Genomic DNA, 24,246 nt, shown 5'->3' on the forward strand with positions numbered 1-24,246 from the left:
ACATTTGTAAGAGGGAACCTCAAGTGCTTTTCAAATTGAAATCTGAGACAATATAACATGACTGTATTCATTCCACATATCGGTATCTCACTCTAAAAAAAAAAAAACCCAACAAAAAAACCAAACCCACATTTAATGATATTACTGACCAACAACATCAACCTGCACACATTATAGTAAAAGCTACCCTATATTCTAGTAAATTTTAGACCAGGGGTCCTCAAACCTTTTTAACCAGGGGGCCGGCGCGCGGATGCAGTGGCAGACAGTCATCTGCGGCTGCTTGGTTTCCCCCCCCCCAGTACGCAGCAGGGGGGGTCTGTAAATACCGGGGGCCGGATTGAGGACCCTGGGGGGCCCTATCCAGCCCGCGGACTGTAGTTTGAGGACCCCTGATTTAGATACTCTCAACAGCAGGCTTGAAACCACTGTTATGGACAATCCCTCTGCCCATTGAATAAAAATAGTTTTAAGCATTCTGAAACTATAATCCCGCACAGAAAAAAAGACAAAGTTTTAGTCATTAGATGAAATGTTTACATTTTAATGAATCTTCTCTAAGATCACTCAACCCCTTCCCCTGCCTACACCAATATGCAAATCTTTTCCTCCACAAAAGAAATGAAATAGCTTTGGGTTTGCAAATGCTTTAAGCTTACCAGAAGTACTATTAGAAAAAGCACTAGCACTATCAAAAGTATGTTTTCAGCACAAAGTGCACAATATATAAATCAATCAACCTTCTCATTTGAATTTCTGAGCTTGAAAATTTCATACATTAGACAGAAATCACTACTTATGCTTGCTTGGAGTATCTGGATATTTCTTTTAAATAAGTGCTTGTGTTCACACGCCAGATAGCTTGTACATAGCAGAATACCAGTTATTCCCCAAAGGGTGTTTCTGTTGCGATTTATACTAGAATTACTAACCTTCCTCAAGATAGGCAGGTGGGTTTAAAGTCACAAGCCTGCCTGGGACAGGCTGAGAGGTGTCAGTACAGCATCACCTCTTGGGCTGTGCTGGGGTGGTGCCGTTCCCAGGGAAAGGCACAAGCAGCACAAGGCTGCACCAACAGCCTTCCCCAGGACCCAGGTTATGGAAAACATCCAGAGACTGCCTACCCTACACCTCAGACCCAACAGAGGCTACCGCAGCTGTTTTGTCCTCCCAATAATCATAATACAACTGCATCTATTCCAGTGCTGCACTGCCCTTTCCATTTCCAGTTTTCCTATTGTTTCAACTAAGCCTTCCACATGTTTTCCATAGTCTCCAGGTATAAAACGAATTACAGTTTCACTGAAGTCTCCGCATGGAGACTACCATCAGGGCCCAAGTCTTCCCAAGATGAAAAATTCTAGTCTCTTTTGCCTTAAGCCCTATTTTATGAATAGCTGATTATGTAGTTTTCCTTGGCTTCTCATTCATCGTTTCAACTCTTCCTAGAAGTTCACCATCAAAAAAGGAAACCTCTTTCCTCAGCTAGACTCTTGGGATGCAAAGATTTGCTCCACATCTAGCAGTTTGTAGTTGCAATTTTTACCTTTTCATCTGAACAAGGTATGACAGGGTGGTAGGTTTTTTTTCTTTTGGTTTTGGGGTTATTTTATGGGGGGATTTTGGGAGGGTTTTTTTTGGTTGTCATTGTTTGGTTGGTTTTTGGGGGTGTTTTTTTAAAAATACGTGCTCTTTGCTTTATGTATTTAAGTAGTTTTAAACTTTATGGTTCTAAGTGCTGGCAGAGACTTAAATTACCTGAACCTGTTGTGCTTTGAAATTGTACTGTTTTCTCAATTCACAATGTAACTGAGAATCCAGGCAGTGTGTCATGAGGCTTTTTTCTTCCAAGTGCTGTTTTCTTCAGAATTTCTAAGATTTGTTGTTGCTGTTGTTGGAGTAAGGAGACTCATTTTGCTAGTGAAAAGGCAAAAATTTAGGAAATGGAAACATACTTATTATGAAATAAATGACTCATGATAAACATCATCTTGCCATGATCTTTGTCAAAGTTTATCTGCAATTTGAAAACGTTTCCAAAGAATTTTACAAGTACCACTTTCTCCTTTGGTTTATAAAATCACTGCCTTTTGGAGTTAAACACGTACATTATTTTGAAGAATGCACTGTAGTACAATATAAGATTTTAAGATATACAATTACAACTAGATATTCCATCTGAAATGGCACAAAAACATTTTAGGAAAGCAAGTATAATTGCTTGTATTAAAATGCTTGCCAGCATACATTAATATTCAAAACTAGTTTCCACATGTAAGGATAACAGTGATTCTTAGCTTCCACGTTTCGCTTCAAAAACTCTTCCCACAAAATCTTTAAGTTGTAACCATGTTGAAAAAATAGATTTTATTTTTAAAAACTATTTTAAGTTTTTAAGAAATTAAAGCCAGCATTTTCTATCCACTCAGCCAAGTGGTGCCTGGTCAAAATTTTCTATTGCCCTAATAATAATCCTGTGATGTCAGAACCTACATGGTGTTTGATAGTTCATCCAGAGCATAGAGAAACATCCATATTTTATGGGAAAAGAGTAAGTTACGCTCACTTGGAAAAACAGCAAGGCAAGAAACAAACATTCACCTGAGCAAAGAATTTGACATGATGTTACAAAACGCTGACAGTAAAATAGGACAAGTCAGTCCAGAAATATGTAAGAATTTTCTCACTGCAGTGTATGGCAGTAATATTTCCTCAACATATTGCACTCGGCTATCTCCAGAAATAGTAACCAGATGAAATAATCCCAGGGAACAGCAGCTGAATGAGAAGAGAATTAGACTTTTATTTTGCTTTAGATTCCTCTGATTGTCTTTCCAGCTGACCTTCCACCTTGGCTAGGCTTCCAGTTTCTCCCATACATACAGATTTGTTAGTGCAGAAGCAGAGAACGTATTTTCAACACACAGATTCCCAAATCTTCACAAGTGCCCCACTAGACATAAGCTGAGCATGAGTGGAAATTGGCCTGGCTGCTAAGAAACCTCTCATACACCGGCTGAATGCAGACCGTGGGGTGAAATTCTGTAAAATGGCTATTAATAACTGAGCAACAGAAGTTCTCCAACTTACTTTCATTAGATCCTATCTTGGGAACAAGCTTTACAGCTTGTGGCTCTGTGTTGGTCTGCAAACAGGTTCCTGGAGAACTGTTCAGCTGCTTGGGAGCAGTTTGCATGCCTCACGCTGATTCCGAAGCAGTTTGTGGGCCTTTAAGGATAAGTCTCCCAGTCTGAGAATCCTTATTTCTCAGCTGATAAGATCCATCTTGTCTCTGACTAACCTGATCCTTGGCACATCATACAAGCTTGCTAGGAGCAACAGTCTGAGCAGACTTTTCCTAGTGCACAATATGTACAACACAGCAGTGATGGCCAGTACTTTTGAAGAAACTAATACAGAAGGAGATGCTGAAAGAGGTAATAAAGCTAAGGAAGATTTTACACCTTCTGGGTGTTGAGTGAGCAGAGAAACACTAGAAAAAAAAGTAAAATTTCTCCCAGATTAGGTGAATAAAACAGGGGGAAAAAAACCCAAACAAACACACACCAGAACTTTTTCCATCTTTGAGGTGCATTACGTATATTAGAGGAGGCAGACTAGCAATAGAAATCTTCTGTAGCCTCCGATGATCTCATTTACTGCCCATAGAAAACAAAATACAATAAGCTACTGCAAAAATAGTTCTTAGGTTTTCAGAAATAGTACTTAGGCAGTCCTCCGTGCTTGCAGAAATATAGTTAGCAAACCAGCTATTATCATAATCCTAGAAGTCTGTGTAAAGCTCAGCTCCTCTATGAGAAAATTCTGTTCTGCCATGAGCAGATGACATCTGTGGAAGCTCTGAGAGGAAACACTACTACTAAGTTTTGTGAGGTTTGAGGAGACCATTTTTATTTTTGAAAGCAGGGTGTTGAATCTTGGTACTTTCTAAACTTGCTAATCTGCTTGAGGAAGAATGAAAGTCACCAAGATGTTCACAAACATCACAGCTGTACTTAGCTCAGTGAGGAAGGGAAGAACGTAATTAACAAAATGGTGTAGAAGAACTTAAAATCCTGCAGCCAAAACTTTAAGAAAATGATGCCTTTTCCAACTCTCAGACAATTCAGTCCTATATTCAAAATGGCTTTGTACTCATCTTTTGTATGTAGGATTTTTGAAGGGGAGAAAACAGATCACAAGACCATTACACTACTACTGCACGCAATGAATAGAATGATTTTTCTTATGCTGTTCTTGCTGTATCGACAGCCAAGTAATTGGCCAAAAGGGAAAAAGATCTTTTGTACAAGGATTACTTTAATGCTCAGACCATGCTTGTCCATCACACCCAACAGGTGACCTCCTGGCCTTATGGACAATACCGGCATTAGCTGCCTGCCCAGCAGTCTGAAGCTCCCTGACTTGTCTCCCCCCTTCCTCTGCTGGATGACTTCTCTGCTTGCCAAGAAATAGCAGTAGGCTTCAACAGCTGGGCAAGGCAATTCCATTATAACGGGTTCTTGTGGATACTTGCACCACTAGTAAACACATCCATCCTCATTCCAATACTACATACTTAAATAATACTGTAATCCTGTTACTGTCTTAATAGATCATTCAAGTTTCACATTAGAAGGGATACTGAGTAAATGTTGTTCTCATTCATGTGGTGTTGTTCTCTCTATCTCTCCCAAAGAAACATACTTCTATACCCAACCTGTTAATACCTGGCTTATAATAGCTGGTGAACTAAGGCAGAAGCAAAAGCTACTAAATACATTAAAAATATATGCATGTATGAAATGTATATGCATGCAGGACTCAGAAAGATAAATCCAGTTGACAAAGGAGGTCCTGCCTCCCACAACACACCAGATAAAGACTGCTTTGCAGTTGTACTCAAAAATCACCTGCAGTAGTTCTCCAACTCCCTGTAGAGTGTTTTCAAGTGCATTCATAAACCTACACTGGCACTTGCCAACAAATTGCAAAATGTGTAGCAGCTTCCTCTCAACATGATAAGTTTTATGCAGTAACTTACAATAAAAATGTGTTCACCTCTAAATTTTGTTCTATGGAGTTTAGAGCTCCTAAAGAAGTGCTCCGAGTCTGAGATCATACCAAAACTTCGCTATTAGTACGTTAAAGCAGCACCTTACAATTCTGGTACAAAATACAAGTATTGACATGCTTCCTCTTGGGACGTTCTTCCAGCAGTTAATAACTAACACTAACAGAAAAAAAACAGAATATTTTTTTGAATAAACAAACCCATTAATAACAATGAGGACTATTATTTTCATGCACAAACAGTAGAAAAACTGAGCACAACAGTTCAACAGAGAGAATAGGCTTATGGGAAAATTAATCTTCAAATCTTTCCTGTTTTATGCATGGAAAAGGCCCTTTGTAACAACCCTAGTGATCAACAAGGCAAAGGGATGGCTAGCACTTGGCTTGATGCTTCCCTAGGTACCAACTTTGTCATTGGCTTTCAGGTAGCAAGGATGCTGTGCACCCAGATGATGCAACATCATCCAGCTACAGGCTGCCACGTTAATGGAGAGCACAGAGGCTTCAATCCTCTGTTAAAAGTTGTCCTGGGCCATAAAGGACAGCCAAAACTTGAACTAGAACAGAACTCTGCTGCCGCTGGAAAGGAAATCAGGGCATACATTAAAAATGGCCGAATAAGAGGAGAAAGGAGCATCATTTATTTAGATGGTCACTTTGTAGACAATACAAATAAGTGTCCTAATATAAAGAATGTTCTATGAGTCTGAAAGAAGTCCAGATCTTCCTTTAGGCAATGCTGGACTCACAAGATTTGCTCCATACACAGAAACAATATGTTTGCAGTTCTAGCCATTCCTTCCCTCTCTGATTCTTGAGCCAACAGGGGTATTTCTTAAACAGCCTCAATCAAAATACTTAATTTCTCAGAACTAGCAAAATATCTGGGCTCTCTGGAGAAATTCTTACTGAAGTTTTGTTGTGCCTCATAGGAGCAGAGACCATTAACTTGGTTGAATCATACCAAATTACTTGCAAAACCCCTTTGATACAAGACACTGTCCACAAGGGACAATATCAAAACCCATTTGAATTATGAACAGAGATAGATTCCAATACAAGTCTCTGCAGCAAACAAACTGTTGTTGTTTTTTTAAAATACAACTAAGGCATAACCTACCACTCTGCTATTATTAAGTTTTAATCTCATCATTTATTTTCAACTGACATGGAAAATGCAAATAACCACCCCCTGCGTGGCACTTGTATATTGTTCTGTTCATATGCCTGAAACAAATGCACATCAAGAGACCACCGCTGTACTGCACAACACATTTATTTTCCTTACTGTGGTTTACAAGTCTATTTGGTGCATTTATCATATAAAATATTTTTTTTTGCAAAGACTCCCCAACAGATTTATTGGAAATCTTTCATAAGGCTTTACCCCAGCCCCCCAAAAAGCCTAGTGTTTACTGATGCTTAGTGACATTTACCTCGTTTATGTACAAGGTTTGTGACTAGAATAAAACTTTTCCCTTTTTCCTACTTGCTCCATGCTTCAGGGTCGTTTTGAGGGAAGGGGTGCCTGGTCCAGGCAACTGGTCTGTTAGCACACTTCCATCCTTCCCTGTCCTCTCACAACAAGAGAAAGAAGGCAGTTATAGGTAGGAAGCTTCTAGGCATTGTTCACAGTATCCCTAGCGATCAGAAATAGAACAGGTAAAGCTTCTGATTTTCCTCAGGCTATATATTGTTCACTGGGGAGAAAACCAGGAAAACTACAAAAAAGATTTGGCAGAACCGCTGGAATCCTACCACAGTCAGAGACTTGATTTTATACTTGAAATCTTATGTAATAAGTAACTTTTTATTTTAATCCTACTTGTTCTTTGCAGCTTCATGTCATTTTCACACCGAATTGGGGGCCCTGATGGGCAATAGACATAAATATATACCAAAAAAACTTGTAAAGTACACAAATATGGATTGCTTCCTCATTAAATTATTTTACAAGAAGTGTGTGCACTTGCAAACCTTCACCACCATGATTTGATTGCTCACAATTAACATCCAATGCAAACTGATCTAAACTGTGCCAAGGTATTTCCATGGAATGTTGAGAGGAGGCAGGTGTTTATACTGCCCTAGTTGACACCTCCGCAAGGTTTCTTTATGTGTCACTGTAAAACATTTTGGGAACCCTCTAGTTAATAGAATAGAGTTGGTTTTATGGCAAATGGAAGGGAGCATCATTCAGTTACTTGAAAGAAACAGTCACTGCTGACTCACTGTATTGAGCTTTCCATGCAGTCAAAGTCTCCATGTAACCATCCCGACAATAGTTACCATTCTAGTTTTCATACATTCTCTCTGCATCTAAATTCTCAGGTTACTTACAATTAAAGGCCCACATCTAATGAACAAATTAAGTCTTAACAAGCATAAACACTTATTATTTTAAACAGAATAATGAAGCTATTAGGCTGTAGGAATAAGGAAAGATAATATAGAGTATTAAAAGCTGACTGACAGAGTTGAACTCAACTTAATCATGCATTCAGTTATGTACAGGTTACTATGTATTTATCTATACTCTTTGATAATGTAATGATGAGTCTTACTATCCTCTTCATTAAATGCCATTAACTTAACCTAACATTGAATAATATTTATTCTTGCTACCATCAACAGATGTTAAAACGATGTTATCCATTTTTACAGTGCTTAGAAGACTTAACGCTATTGCCCTGGCCTGCCTGGCTTCCTCCCCTGCTCCTCCAGCTTTTACTTGGACAGACGTGGCTGTTATCACCATTGACACCGGAATGCAAAAGTTTTATTATCAGAATGGACAACTGGCTCATAAAATACTAATCAAGCCTAAAAATGGACACATAAAATACAAACTTCCAGGGAACCAGCCATAAACCAGAGCACTGAAGGTAGATTAAATTTGGCATTCTCAGAGCCAGTGTAAATGCATCAGGAGTTTATGGAACATCTGTGGAGGATTTGAAGACAAGGAGACATTTTTGATGACTTGGTTTACTAGGTCTCTTTAAATAAAGACTGACACAAAGCAGTTCAGTTTAAATGCAGTTTAAATGACAGAAGAGAGGAGAGACCTTGGGGCTGTTACCAGTACCCATACCCTGCACAGAGTGTCTGGGCTGTTGCCTGAGCTCAAGTCTAAACCTCCAGACATTTCCAAAAAATCATGCCTGTGTTCAGATTTTTGCTTTCGTGTGACAGCTGATTCACACTACCGAGGAAAAGGTCAGCATCACCTGTCTCATTATTCTTGAGGAGAATGGGAATTTCATACCCATAGAAACAGAACAATAATTTCCAGCTGTGTTGAAAACCAGTCAGGAACCGCATAGCTGTTAACCCACATTACCAAACAGAGGACAGCAGGGTTTGCATGAAAACTGGCGTTAGGGTTACAGATCATACATTCTAGTGAAAACAGTTAAGAAATAAAATCATATTTAGAAGAAATTGCTTCAAAGAGCTGTTAATTAACATCAGCGTTCCCTCAGTGAAGCTACTAAACAACTGTCAACGTAAAACAGACTGACAAAACAGCGCATGGCTTTAGACACGAATTCCTGGTTACCCACCTGCTCATGCATTCCAGAGGGACGATTCTGTAGATGAACAGGAAAGGGGTTTGCTCTGTGTTTATATAGCAGGTAGCCCTGGGACTGTTGCTTCTAGGTTTCCTTATAATACTGTTCATACTAATGAATTAAGGTTATTGTATTCACAACCCAAACGGGTAACAATAAAGTACTTTTGACATTGGGCAGATCAGTTGCTCCATTTTGATTGAGTTAGCTTGATCAGCAAATCAGGTGTACCACACTATGAACTAACCTACCTTTACCTCTAAAAGTGGCAAAAGAAAAGAATTTCTATTTCCAAAAGAACTCTGCAGTCCTGATACGTGTTAATTCTCCCAACTGAGAGGGACTGCTCGTTCAGTTGCACACTCCCTGTTCACGTAATCTGTCATTATAACATAATCCTTTCACCATTTGTGACCCTTCCCTCTTTGCCCCTTTTTACTGCCTGAATAAGACAAAAAAAAAAACAAAACAATTTGTAGATGCAAAAAGCACATTTCTATAAGGTACACAATCTCAACTCACTTAGATGACAATGCAGTCTTCAGGAAAAAGAAAAAAAAAGTAGGATGATTAATATTAAACAGAATAACTCATTTAAGTAACAATCTCATATGTGGACGCAAATCTACTTTATCATTGTGCCAAAATGTAAATGGAGGATTAGCTATTAATGCTACTTGCTAAAGGGGGAGCAATTATGAAATCTATTTTGACAGACACACAAAGAGTAAAAATTGTCCTGTAGATTCACAGAGCTATCATTCCATAAACTAGGACAGAATTGAACTGAGATCTTGGAAGGTGACTTTATTCATAACTATGTCGTATGGACCGTAAGGAAATGTTTTGATGGCTAAATGAATAGGTGTTTGCCTATCAATAGCCCCCAAATGAAGTATTGATATTTCAAGCAAAGAAACCAATACAGATGATTCTGAAAGAGTAACTATTTCTAAAGCACGTTAATGGGAACTGGCCTGGGATGTACAGTGATCAGTTTAAGGTTTGCCTAGAAAAAGAGTATTACAGTTTTATATGTGAAGAGGTATGGTTGGAAACATCTTTAAAAATCTAAAAAAAACCAAAACACCCTCTGTTCAACATTTACAACATATCAGTGTTGTTTAAGTTGTAGTGAACACATGGGGGCTGGACGATAAACAACTTCTTGCTGGGTCAAGAAGTCAAGATCTGGGGAAACAAAAAGCATATGAGCCCTAATCTGTGGCAGTAAGTCTGGGAACGACTGTCACGTGACTGAAGTTTGTTCATGGCCCTCTGGATGAGTAGAAATGGTGATGGTTCTCCAAGACCACCTTGACTGCTTTATCAGAAAGGCATCTCAAATAGACTCCTTTTTTTTTCATCTGCTCTGACATAAATTTTTTGGTAGTTGCTGCTTCATTGGTAACTAAGCAAGTCCATCCACACACATCAACAAATTATTTAACTTTTTTATCTTCTGCAACCAAATTACATATTTATGAAATACCCTTGATTTGCTCTTTTCCGCCAGGTACATGTAGGAGTTCTTGAGGGCATTTCGTGTTTTCCTGGATATTAATAACAAGCTCCTACAAAGAAAAATCTGGTGTTTCTGATGAAGCATGTGTAATATTGAGCTACTCTTGTCACTTGCTGACAGTTTTTGGTAGAAGTTATTTACGGACTCCTCAAATTCTCTCAAACAAGTGAGACTAATGCGTAACGTCTTTTCTTGAGTCCAACATCCACAAGTTGTGCAGCAACTGATGAGTTGTCCTTTCTATTCTAACTTACTTTAATCCATTAAATCTGTCTGCAGTGCTATATGAACAATTTCTTGGCTTTTTTTGTGGGTGAGGTGTTTTTTTTTGGTTTTTTTGATTGTTTGATGGCATTTTTTTGTTTGTTTGTCTGTTTTTACTTTAACTTGTATTCTTTGGATAGAAAAAGGGATCTAGTCCTTGATATGACATTTCCAGAATTTTCACTTTTGCACGAGCGTTGTCCATGTTGGTTACAAGGGTTGTCCTGCATGAAACAGAGCAGAAGTGACTAGAGAGAACATAAAACATGCTAAAGCAATAAACCCCATGAGGCTGCATTAGTCACAGAAAAATCTTTCCTTCTACTAGAAGAAAAATCTTCCTTTTTAGAAGATTAATGGCAGAATTTCTCTTCAACAACCTGTCCTGTACTGAATGCTTTATCTCACTTTCAGGTTCAAAATGTCTCCCATAAATCAAATTCACTCAGTGTTAGTAATAATATTTCTTGGTATAGTCTGCCCCTTTAGTTGCTGATTTGCAACATGTGTATGGATAGCTTAGAATAAAGCCTTGACAAATCCATCATTTCAAGAAGAAAATATCTTGTCCTTGTAAGTGGCCATTACCAATGTATAGTTTCTAAATAATAAATCCCACCAGCAGCTGTGCATCACATCAGTGCAACCCTCAAGCAGAAACCATACAATAGCTACTTGAAGACCCACCCTGGTACTACAAGGTACTGGTTACTCAGGATTAAAATCCTGAGTTCGGGTCTATTCCCACATAACCAATCATAAACAAAACTTTTCAGTCATCTTTCTATACTCTGTATATCTGTTTATGATTTTGTGATACTTAGGAATGTTAAAATGTCTCACCAATATTAGACTTCTAATCCAACATCATTTTACACTGTTTAATTAAACTTCTGGCCCTTCAGGCCAAGAATGGGTCCTTCCCAATTAGCATTGACAGATCAAGTAGTCTTAGCTCAGATCAAAGGGTTATTTTGAAAGCTTCATGCAGTTCCTGTGAATACAGCATTAGAAGTTTCTCCTTAATGCTTCCCAATTTCTTCCAAAAGGCTATCCAGCTTCTGCTGTAGTTTGAAGAAGCGTCCCCTATTGAATAAGGGTTGTTAGCATTTTAATGACTTTATTTCAATGAACTGCTTTGTTTCTCTTACTGAACGGTTGGTTTAGCAAATTTCTTTCAGAAGAGATCTTGAATCTTCCATTCTTCTATAATACTTGCAATTTATGTAGGACAATCAAGACTAAAATTATTACATAGAGGTCACAGAGCTTAGTGAAATAAGAGATAAAAGGGAAGATTTCATATAATGCAACAAAACACAAAGCTCAGCTATGGAATGTAATCCATATCTGGATCAAAATAAATCTTGGTTTTCATAAATTTTGGATGTAGCACAATTATACAGTGCTAATTTCTGTAAGTTTATCATTCAAAAGCAACTAACTTCAAGTTAGGAAGTTACCATTAACACTTTTCATTATAAGAATCACTTTAAGTTGGAAATCCAGATTATTTCAGGTAATATACAAATTCATTTAAAAGAGACACTTTCAAGATGAATATAACCAAAGCTTTACATTAATTTTCCAGTGAATGGCGAACTCTAAAACTGGGAGTTTCAAATGGGGAGTTAATTAGGACAGCTCAAGGCTCAACCAAAAAAGATATTTATGTGTGCAAGCAGATGTATAACATCTCTTTATCTGAAATTCTGTTTCTCTTCTGCAATACCCATTTCCTTTTTCCAGGCCTTTTCCTGTTTTCTCCTGTCTGCTAGTACAACACCAGAAGCATTCGATGAGATACCATTTCTGAAGGCACAACAGATTTATTTTTTTTAGTCGCAGTCTACTGCCAAGTTTCACTTAATACCGGTATTGATTTAATGCCAATAATAGCCATATATAGAGCATCACACGTGCAGCAAACCTCACTGTCCTCCCTGCTCCCTCCCATAGCATCAGTAGAGGCTCATTTCATGAAGATGACAGTGTAAATCTCTAGAAGTCATTTTTCAGGCCAATTATTCTCCTGGCGAAATGGGATTTCTGAGTAGGACTGTTTGATGTGTTTTGGTAGTGATGTCTTTGTTCACTTATTGTATAAAAGGTCTATCTAAAGGACATCAAGATAAGCCTGCCAAACAAGTCCCTCAAGCTACAGCACTCCCAGATTAAGATGGCTATGAAGCAGGGTTTCCACAACCTACTTTTAGAAAGTACAGAGTAAAAGTCTTTTACATTAGTAGCACCTAAATAGCTGCTAAGGAGAAGACATGAAAGACTTGCATTTGTGGTTGAGAGGAGGAAACAGACTACAGGTATAGATGTACTTTTCTGCTGTACTTAGTAGGCATGCTACCTCCTATTTGTTTATCAGAGATGAACCTAAATTTACCAGCCCAACCAGAGATACTTCCTAGGGATCATGGCACCAGTGGCGTTCTGGGGTGTACAGATCGGTTTGAAATGGTGACTCGAGCAATCAGATAACTTCAGAGAGACAACAGTAAAATGAGAAGACATGCAACATGCACAAGTTCATTATCAATGACAAAACATGAAATCTGGCTCTTATTGTGATGATTTTGTTATTATTGTACTTGCCAGGTTTTGTTTTCCTAAAGACTTGCATTTCAATGCCTCAACAGTTGTTTCATTTTTTGCTAAGCTGCCTTCAGTCAAGCACTTAGTCTTGCAAACGAGTCAGTTCTAATCACATGTCCCTTTCTTACAGCTTCAGTTAAGTGTGCTGTTTCTGCTGCCAGGGAGTGAGTTTGTGGCTTTAAGCCATCATGTTCTCAGCAAACAAACCAGTCCTAACATAAGATTCTGAGAGCAGCAGCAGCATGAAAAGTGTTTGGTGGTATAGTAGCACAGAGGTAACATTCCCTGTGGGTTCAACTCCTCCAAAACAAAGAGCTTGAGCCACAGCCTTCACTATTCAATGCTCCAAGTGACGAGGGTACACAGATTATTAGTGCATTAAAAACCCAGTGCTACATAAACCAAGAATGAGGGTTCATGGGTACGACAATGAGAATAATTGCTGTGGCTACAACGAAACAAGATTTTATCAGGTCTTATGGTCCTGTCACTTTAAGATGTCGAAGGCAGACATGGGGATTTGTCATTAGAGAGGGGAAAAAAGCAGAAATCTAAGGCAGATTTATATGTTCAGTTAATAAGCCACTTAACATCCAGGTTAGGGTTACTTATGACTTTTTCTAACCTTTAGCACACTGAGATTGGTCATTGACTGAATTTTCCTTACCCTGAAAGCTTCAGCTAATATTAGTGTGTGAGACAAGGCAGTATGCCTTCCGTTTTGAGCAGACATCAGTGATGCTGTGATTTGATCAGATGCGGGGTGGCAAGGGGATGTGATGGAAGATGATCAGATGTAGCCCAATATGAAGAAGAAAGGCAGCTGCTACCCAAAAGCTCTATTGTGGACAATATATTTGTTCTGCATTTGCTCTACATTGTGAATGAAGCAAAAACCATGACTGCTGGATGGAGACAAGGGAAAGGGGAAAGCAATAACATACAATGATGAGTGAAAGCAGCAGAGATTTATAGGAAGAGCAGAGTAAGAGAAACAAATGATACATCTCTGTTTCTCACTTTTGCATGCATCTGTGCTTACAGCTAGGTGAAAAGGAAAGATTGCAAGGTCATGCACTAAAATCTGGTGAAAGTTGCGTTGCCCTTGTAACTTACTTTCTGCATTAAGCATTTCTGTGTAAGATGTAGTGAATGCAATATTATTTTTTCCTCAAGACATTTGTTACACACTAGTCACTTAATAGCTTGCTGAGTGTTAACCCCCAGACTAATTTCTTGAATGAGCTAAAAGATGCATAGTGAGCAATGCAAGAAATTGCAGGAAGAAAAAAATGTCATGATTAAGGAAGATAAGTGTCACTCTAGAGAACTATAGCCTGCTTCTACATGTAAAGCTGATTTCTATTATAAAGCTGGGGCTTGTAATTGCATTCAAATATTCTTATTTACATTTATCTCAAACTTCAGATCTCATGACTAAATTCCTACACAGCTTACAAAGAACACTTATTCTTGAGATGATCTTTCTTCAAAATGACAGACAGAAGTGACCACAATTTCTTCCAAAACAAGGTTTAAAAATATTACCTTTTGAATATAGCAAAGCTTTGCACGACTGGTATAACAAATACCCAGGCCATCCATCTTTAAAGCACTGTATCAGAATCATGGAATCATTTAGGATGGAAAAGACCTTTAAGATCATCAAGTCCAACCATGAACCCAGAACTGCCAAATCCATCACTGAACCATATTGCTAAGCACTGCATCTCTGTGTATTTTAAACACCTCCAGGGATGGTGATTCCACCACCTCCCTGGGCAGCCTGTTCCAATGCCTGAGCAACCTTTCAGTGAAGAAATGTTTCCTAATATCCAATCTAAACCTCCCCTGGCAAAACCTGAGGCCATTTGCTCTTGTCCTGTCGCTTGTTACCTGGGAGCAGAGACTGACCCCCCCTGCCTACAGCCCCTGTCAGGCAGCTGTAGGGAGCCATCAGGTCCCCCCTGAGCTTCCTCCTCTCTGGACTAACACCCCCCCCGCCTCCACCTCCCCACCCCACCCCAGTTCCCTCAGCTGCTCCTCATCAGACTTGGGCTCTAGACCCTTCACCAGGCTTATTGCTCTAAACCCCCTCTAAGAACAGTAAAACATAAAACTGTATCTCCTATATATGTATTTCTAAACTCTTCTGGAATACTTAGAATAGTTGTTTGGGGTTTTTTGGTTCACATGACAACATATAGTTCTTCAACTTCAGCTTTCCACAATGAGTAAAGAGAGGATGCTAGCTAGCACCAAGAAACTCTCTTTAGAACCAATGGCATTCCACATTCTCTACCCACATCAAATATTAACACAGTTCAGAGAACTGAAATCTCTATTACATCTCCTTGACTCTGCCACTGACCCTACAAATCTATTTCTTTTAAGAAGGCTTAGTAATCCATATCCATATTTACTTTCTCTGTTTCTCTGCCACACACGCAGGCTTTTAAACAGATCAAAATATTTTCATGTTGAACCACACTCCATAATGCACCAGGTTCAGCATATCAATGCCATTATTTGCAAAAAATGTTTTATTTTACAATAAGATTTATAGCAAGAGAAGAGACCCTTTCAATTATCACATTGGACCACTTATGCATTACTATATTCCCGTTTCACCCTTTAAGTGTTTCAAGGCTTAAGGCTCATTCTGATGAGATGCTGCTTACCTTAGCCAGTACAACCACACTTTAGAGCAACTAAGACCTAGTGGTTTTAGCAAATATGGATATTCAGTAAGCATTCCCACAAAATGGAAAATTTAAACGTCTCTACTTAAAAGTATCTCGTTACAGTTTAACGCTGGAAGAAATTAGATGGTGGCGGGCAGGGGAAGTAGAAATGTTCCCTGTGCAAAGGCTTCTCTTGAAAGACTTCTGAAGAGACGAAGAAACAAACTGAAGGTTGTCCCTGTCTTCAAAGCAGAAAGAATACCAAAAGCCACTGAGAAAATTCAATGAAAATTGCCACAAGGAAAGAAAACAACGTTAGAAACAACGTGAACCTATTACATTGTACTCAGGCATGTTACACCCAGCGTGATTTGCTTTGACAACAACAGAAAAGTGCAACAAAATTAGGGGAAAGATCAAGGGCACATTTCATTGATAGGAGACTGTGACTCCAATGTGTGTAAGGACACAAGTAAATTTCAGTGAAGGAAAAAATAAAACAAAAAAAAGCGGTTAAAATCTAGCTAGAAGAGGAAAAGGATGTAATTATGCAGATGTCTTGTCCAGAAAGGAGCTGTGAGCATCACAGAGGGTTTTACCTTACCTCCACAGGTCAGGCATGGCACTAGGTGTCGCGCAGAAGAGGAAGTCATGCTTCCCTCTTTGGCATCTCTTCCCCAACTGCAATGTGCCCACTAATGCCCTGCTGCCTTGGGCACTGCAGGGAGTGGATTTACGTTGACACACATGATGTTCCTACAGTGCTGTAACTTTAAAGTAGCAATACAAGTTGTGGAAATGACAGGGTTTTTATTACCTTTATCAGTAAGCTAATTTACTTTAACTAGTTGCTTTGATTACCATTGCATGTTTTAAGGAGTTACTAATAGGATAGAAAATTGAGGTTCCTGTAGCTTATGCATCTCTACAATTTTTATTATTCATCGGACTTGTACAATACATATACCATAACTAGATTTCAGTAAAGCCATTTTACAGTATTTGCAATCCTCAGATAAATAGAAATTGTGTGCTCTAGCTACTATATTAATGGTTCTATCCCTTATTCAGAAATTAATAAGGTTTTTAATCTGATTTCAAAGACTGAAGCTTTTAGCTCTCAAACCAAAATGTGACAACAGTAATTGCTTAAATACTTCTAAATCACAATAATTTTAGATTTTACAGCATTTACAGCTACAGTACTAACAGGAGAGAAGGAACCTGTACCTTTATAAAAAAAGAACTTCTTCCTCTCCAGTGCAAGGATTTACAACAAATATGTTAATTCACCAGATTTAATACATTAGCTAAAGATGCTAAGGATCAGCAGGTTATGCATTCCATCTCTCTTTCCACTCCCAAGACACTCCTCACACGTATCAGGCAGTCCAGAGATGGGAAAAATATTATGTGTGAAAGAGCTAGGAAGCCATGAATTAGTTTTTATGTCCTCAAGAATTCCTAAAAGAAACACAAACCCCACATCTATGTTGCAAATCTAGCTATAATATAAGCAGGATCCTAACATTTGCAGTGGCAACTTGTATCAGGATATGTCATGATACAGAAGTCCTGAAAGTCTTTGTAAGTGGAAGTAGCAGTATTTAATGGTTTCCTACCAACCTAACCTTGAAAATAAGGATAGAATAATGAATCTGAAAACAGTTCGAACTAATATATCTGTCAGTAACTTCTTGCTAAATAACAAAAGCAATAATAAAAGCACTCCACTAGTCACAGACTTGAATAAAATATGGGGAAAAGAGCTAATCAATAGGTTGCCCAGTGAGACAGTCAAAACCGAACTCTTATCATTGATCTATTTTGTTCTCAGCTAAACTTTTTTTTTTTAACCTGACATGGACAGCCTGGCCATGCCAAAAGGCTCTGAGTTCAGCTTGAGGTCTGTCATTACCATTTGCTCTCATACACCAGGAATTATCTCTTTCTTGGCTTAATTCCACTGATTAAATACTTGAGGTTGACAAAGTTCCCGTTCCTCCTCTCCCCTTAAGTTAACAATTATCAATCTTATATATCTATATCTATATATATATCATAGTAAAGTTTTATCAGTTTCATAGCTGCAGAATTTGCATGGTCTTGTTGTCCAAAATAGTACAATGTTCACGTGTTATTTCTTTTTCCCCCTAGACAGAGAGTTTGACCTCTGCCTTTAAAATTTCATTGTTAACTAAATATTAACCTGGTCCCTTACCTCTCCTGCAGAACATCTGTCCCATCTTTTTATACTGAAAAAAATGTCTGAGTGTAAAATAATCATACTCTTCAAGTCTCAAAAGCTTTAAGTCTGTGTTACAGTTGCTCCCAACTGCCTCTGAACTCATTTTCTCTACAGAAACTTAACAACAGTGCATGTCAGCAGCTTTGCCTTATTTCTTGGAGCACTGGGAGTTACCTGATTTATGAAAATGAACTCTTTACACTTTGAAAATGCTGCTTTAAAGCGGTACATCTTGAGTATGTCTGTCCAGCAGCACTCTCCCTCTCCTCTCCTCACTTTCTCCTGTCTCTCTGGCACTTTGGTAAAATCTATCATGAATTAAGGAAGCTGGTTTGATGGGAACAGGAAAAGTATGTGTACAAAACTGTACCCAGTTTCCAGTAAATCTACAATATGGACCAATAAAGCTGAAAAGTTTGAAAAAAAGACTGAATCTATCCTCAGCTGGCATCAATTTTTGTCATAACTCACTGTCTAAATACTGTAACAAAGTGAAAGGAACGAAGTCACACATCAGAAACTGATCTTATTCTTCTAAATATTTCAAAGGAATGAAATAACTAAGGTCAAATAAGTGATGAGCAGAAGAGAATATTTTTCCTCCTCATCCCTCCACAGTCACATTCAAACTTTCTAAGTTTAAAACTACTTTGCCCTGCAAATCCTTCAGTACAAGAATCTTTGTACAAGCAATTGGCTGGATCTGGCCAGAAGTATGTATGTCATTCTTGCTTTAAGTACACTTTTCTATTTTTTAAAGTCACTTCCTCGCTTTTTCTACCTAGTTTATAACCCTAGCATGAAACTAAAAAACCTTCAGGATCATGTTGATCCATTGCATACTTTCCTCTATCATTTTTAGAGAACAGACCTGAATGTAAGAAACCTGTTAATACCTAAGAGTTTATTTTATGGAGAATTTTTATGCTGATTTGGTAAGACAAAGTCAACATACTACCTTGAAAAACCATTTGCAAACCAATATTTTAGACTTCTACTTCCTAACATTTAGATGGTGCAATTGTTCCTCCAGACAGGAAGAATCTCTTCCTGTGAGTAGCCTCATTAAGATGAATGCACAGACAAATGCTTGCCAAGCATTTAACATCAGCTAAGCACATTGGAAAATGTGCTAATTAAAATTAGCGTTTAACACAACTCAGCATTCAGCATAGCCAATTAATATTTAAAAAGAAAAAGTATTGTCAGCTGATCACAGCTGGGGTAAGGGTATCACCAAGCTAACTAAAACTAGTTTATACTATAGCTAAAACAAGACTTACCCCTTACTGAGCCCTTAGTGCTGTAGTAGCCAAGACTTACTCCTCTGTCCTGGCATTTTGTGGTCAGGCAAGCAGTGTTGGGAGGAATGGTTCCACATCAAGTTCTGAAGATCAATATGAATCAATTTTGCCTGCAACTCCACTAATGCAAATCCTATTATAGCTTTGTAAGTTTATATTACATCATTTTAGTTAAATTTCTGCACATAAAACTGTATGATAGACACGTTTGAGAGACTGGAAACAAATTAAAGCAAGTTTTCCTCTATTTGTCTAGAAGAAGTTAGAGTTGTAGCACTATTAACCCACAGTAATGCCTTACTTGAACGGGTTTGTTGCATCTAACAATGATGTATTGCAATTTAGAAACTTCCGTAAGTTTTTCCTTTACTTTTATTCACATTACTAAACCAGTTTTTTAGTAAAGATAACTCACGATCTGTGTGCATAAGCACATACACTATAAAAGGTAGTGGAAAATATTATCATACCTAATTTGCTAAAAATAATTGCTATTTTATGTTACACAAAAACAATTTGTAAAATACCAGAGAGTACAGAGTGCACGATGATACAAAAGCAACACATTTCAGGGAAGTTTAAGCACATATTTAATTTACTCATGCTTTCTATTGAACCCAATAGAAGTTAGAATTAAGTACCAGCGAAAAGTGACAGGCTTCTTTATATACCTTTCTGAATAGAATCTACGTCAATAAGCAATGCATTATTCTCTATCTTAAGGAGTCTGAGGATATACATATATATATATATATATAAAATAATCCAAGGCAAGAAGAAAATTTTAAAAGTAGTACATAGGAGTTTTCTTGGCAAGAGTCTAACTTTTTCATATTTTTAATGTGATTTTACTGCTCATGAAATGTGTCAGATTAAGAACCCTCAGGCTGAAGTTATCTATACACCCACGGATACATAGTGCAGCAGCATTGTCAAATTTCCCCTTAAAATGCACTTCTGCTCTGAAGCCGATCAGAGTTTACACACTGCTAAAGAAACGTGGTAGTGTTTGAGGTTTTTCCCCCCTTTTTTTAAATTTATTTTTAAATTCCAGGAAAAAGAATGAAAAGTAATTTTCCTGAAGGAAGGGATCCACTTTCCAGTGTTAAAGGGGCTTCAGATCACAGGTACTTGTGCAGATAAATACTTTTGTGAAAACTTACTTGAGCAGCTGTGTTGATTTGGAAGCCAGGCACTCGGTGTTAAATTGTCAGCCTCCCACCATGCGTTATCTCACTTCTTTCTGTGTAAAGCTCAGTCTCCTTGGTTAATAAGTACCAATCTCCAGGGAGGACCAGAGGCTAAATTCCAGAGGTGCACAAGCCCAAAAATTTACATGGAAGTGAATGTTTGTGTATTCAGTCATTAATTGCTCCTAGGTAATTACGCTCATCTTCCTTAACATCTAGTGACCCAAGAGGCAAATGGAAGCGAACCTGTTACAAGCTATGCTTTCTGCATACCAGACCCCACAGGCAACAGAAGTTATACAGCAAAATGCCTTAGATGCATGGGAATTACCACAATCACATCTTTCATGTACTAGCACAACCCCGCCTCTATTCTGCCTAACACAAACCTTTAGGCTTCAAAACGCACATTCTTGAGAAACATAAAGTGCTGTCTATGTCCATCTCCAAATCTAAGGATTTTAAAATTTGCAATGCACACCTGCATCACTTTAAGAGCTCTTAGTGTCTTTTTTGTTCATTATTAAAGGAAAATCCAAACTTTTTTCTTTTTTTTTTTGTTAATAAATAAAACACCCAGAGTGATGCACCACAGCTTTGTGCAGTTTCTTTTTTACCAGTGCCAAGCAAATGAAAGCTGAGAACTGCTTTACATCTCCCTAACATTTAAGGTAAGGTTTTAATTACCTGTAGTACTTCCCACAGAAGTTCAGTAAGACCATTGTTCCTTTTTCCAAGTACCAATACACTTGGACGTACTCCCAGACCATGTATACTCTCTTTTAGACATTTAGTCTTATTAGTTTAATTTCAGCATTTGAAGTTAGGCAGGGGAGTGTTTACTGGATCAGAATTTACATAATTTTGCAAATGCACTCTTAAGAGGGAAATGCTGAACCGTGACTAGGTTACTGGTGTTATCAATGGGTTTTGCCTTGAAGCTAGAACTAACATCTGAAGTTTCCTAATAGTAAGGGACATTCTAAGATGTATCTCACTACAGAAACTGAAGGCAACTATAAACTGCAGACAGAAATGAAAGCCACATGCATCAAAGAGTGGAGAAGCACAGAATACATCAGGCTTGATCTGCCTCGTCATTTCAACAGCTCGCAATTTGGGCAAATCTCAGACACCATCCCGAATTACAGGCTGGAAGGAACTTCTGCAGGTCATTTGGTTCGGCTCCCTTGCAACCTCTCTGAGCAATCTGGTCTAGAGTTTAATGGGAAAGAAATAGGAAGGAACTAAGGAAGTCCTTCGAAGATCAGCTTTTTCAAATGCACTCAGAAGTATTTTAATATAATGCAACCTTATGACAGAGTAAATGGGCAAGACTCATGACTTGTAACCACATTTTCTAATTTAATTTAAGACATGTCTGCTAGCTACATCATGATTTTTATCTTTTTAATTTTAAATCCGTGTAGATCACTACAACTTGCTATTTCTAACCATAATTTTATTCAAATGAAACATTAGCTATATCATTAGATCTACTTTTTATTCAATATATAAATAAAATAATATAAACCCCAGTATGTCTCAACAATAAAAACTCAGGAGTTTTTTGGTGACATGCTGGCCTTCGGCTATAAGAGTCACATAAAGTAATTGATATATACATACATGTTGTACAAAAAAAAAAAAAAAGAGGGCTGACAAGTAGCAAGGAAATTGCTACAGTCACATTCAGTAGATCTTAATCTAGCCATTCAATAGGGTGTCTATAGAGAACCAGTAAGAATTAAAACAGGTTGAAAATTCACCTGTGGTTCAATCACCTAAGCAAGCATTCAGGCTTTCTAGAAAGGTTTGAAAATAACCTACATAACTACGCCAGGATTTTGAAGAGCCTACAGTGCGCTCAGCGCTATACACACCACCTGAGAACTGGAAGCGTTACCATTATGCAAGCCCAGTGCAGCAGCCCGTTTGGGTCTTGCTCGGTTCTATGCATAAGCTACAAAGCCTTAGAAAGATTTGTTAGCGGAGGCGTGATGACATTCAGCTATGACTATGACTATTGTAATTGCTGAGCTGATTAAGTACACAATGCACTCTTGCAGGCTTGCTTAAGGACCTGCACATTGTATTCATTGCAAGATGATGACACTCTTAAGGTATGTGGAAACCAAGCCATCAGAGAGCTAAGAAATGGATTTACATGCCTGCCTTTAGATATCTGTGTTTAAAATGTGATGTTTTAACAAAAAAAGGACAAGTAGTCAAGCTAAGAAAAACAGATCAGAAAATGGTCCTTTGGAATGGAAACGCTCTAACAGACTACAGTGCAAAGCTTGAATATGTTATTTCAATTAATTTTTTCTTTAATGGCCTGTAGAGAAGTAAGGTAGGGCTCAGACACTGCCACTGCATCAGGAATAATTTTGTCCTCTGTCTACTTGCAGTACTCTGTGATAGATTAAAATAGTTCTGCTTGTGCATACGGTGGGAGCCTAACAGAATTACAGAATCTTTCTCTCACAAACAGGATGAGTAGTTTGCAGTGAAAAAATATCCTAATTTTGTATCTGACCAAACCCATTCCCAAAATGTCAGTGTATCTTTATCTTAAAAAATGGTATTTAAAGTAATAAACAAATTCATTAATCCATATTTCTGCTAAAAAAAATCATAAAAGGTCTTTCCTTCCTGTACAAAATATGCGATTTCAAGAAGTCTAAACAAAAATCTGTTTGGAAGGTCTTATAAGGTGGCCATAACTTCCTATGTGAAATACATTATATAGTTAGACTCCTGTAAGTATTTATTTTTGCTTATCAGAAAAGTCAGGATTTGAAACCAGCATTACTGTTTATCCATATTTGGTGTTATTCTTAGTATTCCAACATGTAAACATCTTCTGTTATTTTAACACAAATACAGGCTGTGGCATAGGTATATTTTGCCATGATATTTCAGACAACTACAAGTGTACTTTTCTAAAGCCATTAAAAGTTTTTACAATTTCTCTTAATAACTACCACACAAAGCAGAGGAGATTAGGAAACAGGCTTCTTGAGGACAGCACTGATGTTTATCTATAAAGTACTTTTATTTAGGGTTTCGAAAAATTTCTAAACGTGTCCCATCACCACTTTATTTTTCTTATTTATATATATATATATTTTTACATAATAGCAGGGACTATTACATTAGATCTATAAGAGAGTTTAGCTTCACTACAGCAAAAGAAATATTTTCCTACATCCATACCCTTTATGTCATGGGCCCTCAACGTATAGGTTAGCAATGTACACTAAATGCCGAGACATATCGACTTCAGCAGGAGTTACAACTCCTCATTCTCTCAATACACCCACATAAAAGTGATATTGGTTGTTGCAAGTGAATGAAGCAATCTTTATAAGATAAAGGCATGGGAGAAAGGGACTCAAGGACATAACATCCAGGCAAGCTAAGGCATAAGGAAATTGAGAAAAGGCAGACAGGACAATCCAGGAAAAAAGATGAGATTTCCCCACCCCCACCCCCCCTTCACATGGAAGGAAAGTTATATTTTAAAAGAGGTGTTTCTAGTAATAAAAGTACCTGGAGAATTAAAAGCCAGTAAAAATTACACTGGTCACCTTGCAGGCCTTGCTATGGAGACAGCAAGATACCAGACATAAAAATTGTTCCAGACAGAATAGGTCAGGGAATCCTTAAATAGAAAACAAGAATAAATTCACAACATTCCCGAAAGGCTTCAGGGCCTCACTAAAACCAATGGTCAAAACTTCTGCACTGTCTAATATATCAAACCACTT

The 24,246-nt window shown here is 37.9% G+C and overlaps 1 protein-coding gene across 2 annotated transcripts in view; it reads right to left on the reverse strand.

Moving 5' to 3' along the window:
- Positions 1–24,246, reverse strand: part of CNTNAP2 (contactin associated protein 2) — a 1,159,974-nt gene that overhangs the window by 751,716 nt on the left and 384,012 nt on the right. The window lies entirely within an intron of this gene.

Source organism: Falco biarmicus, chromosome 4 (assembly GCF_023638135.1).
Source record: "Falco biarmicus isolate bFalBia1 chromosome 4, bFalBia1.pri, whole genome shotgun sequence".
Classification (NCBI taxonomy): domain Eukaryota; kingdom Metazoa; phylum Chordata; class Aves; order Falconiformes; family Falconidae; genus Falco; species Falco biarmicus.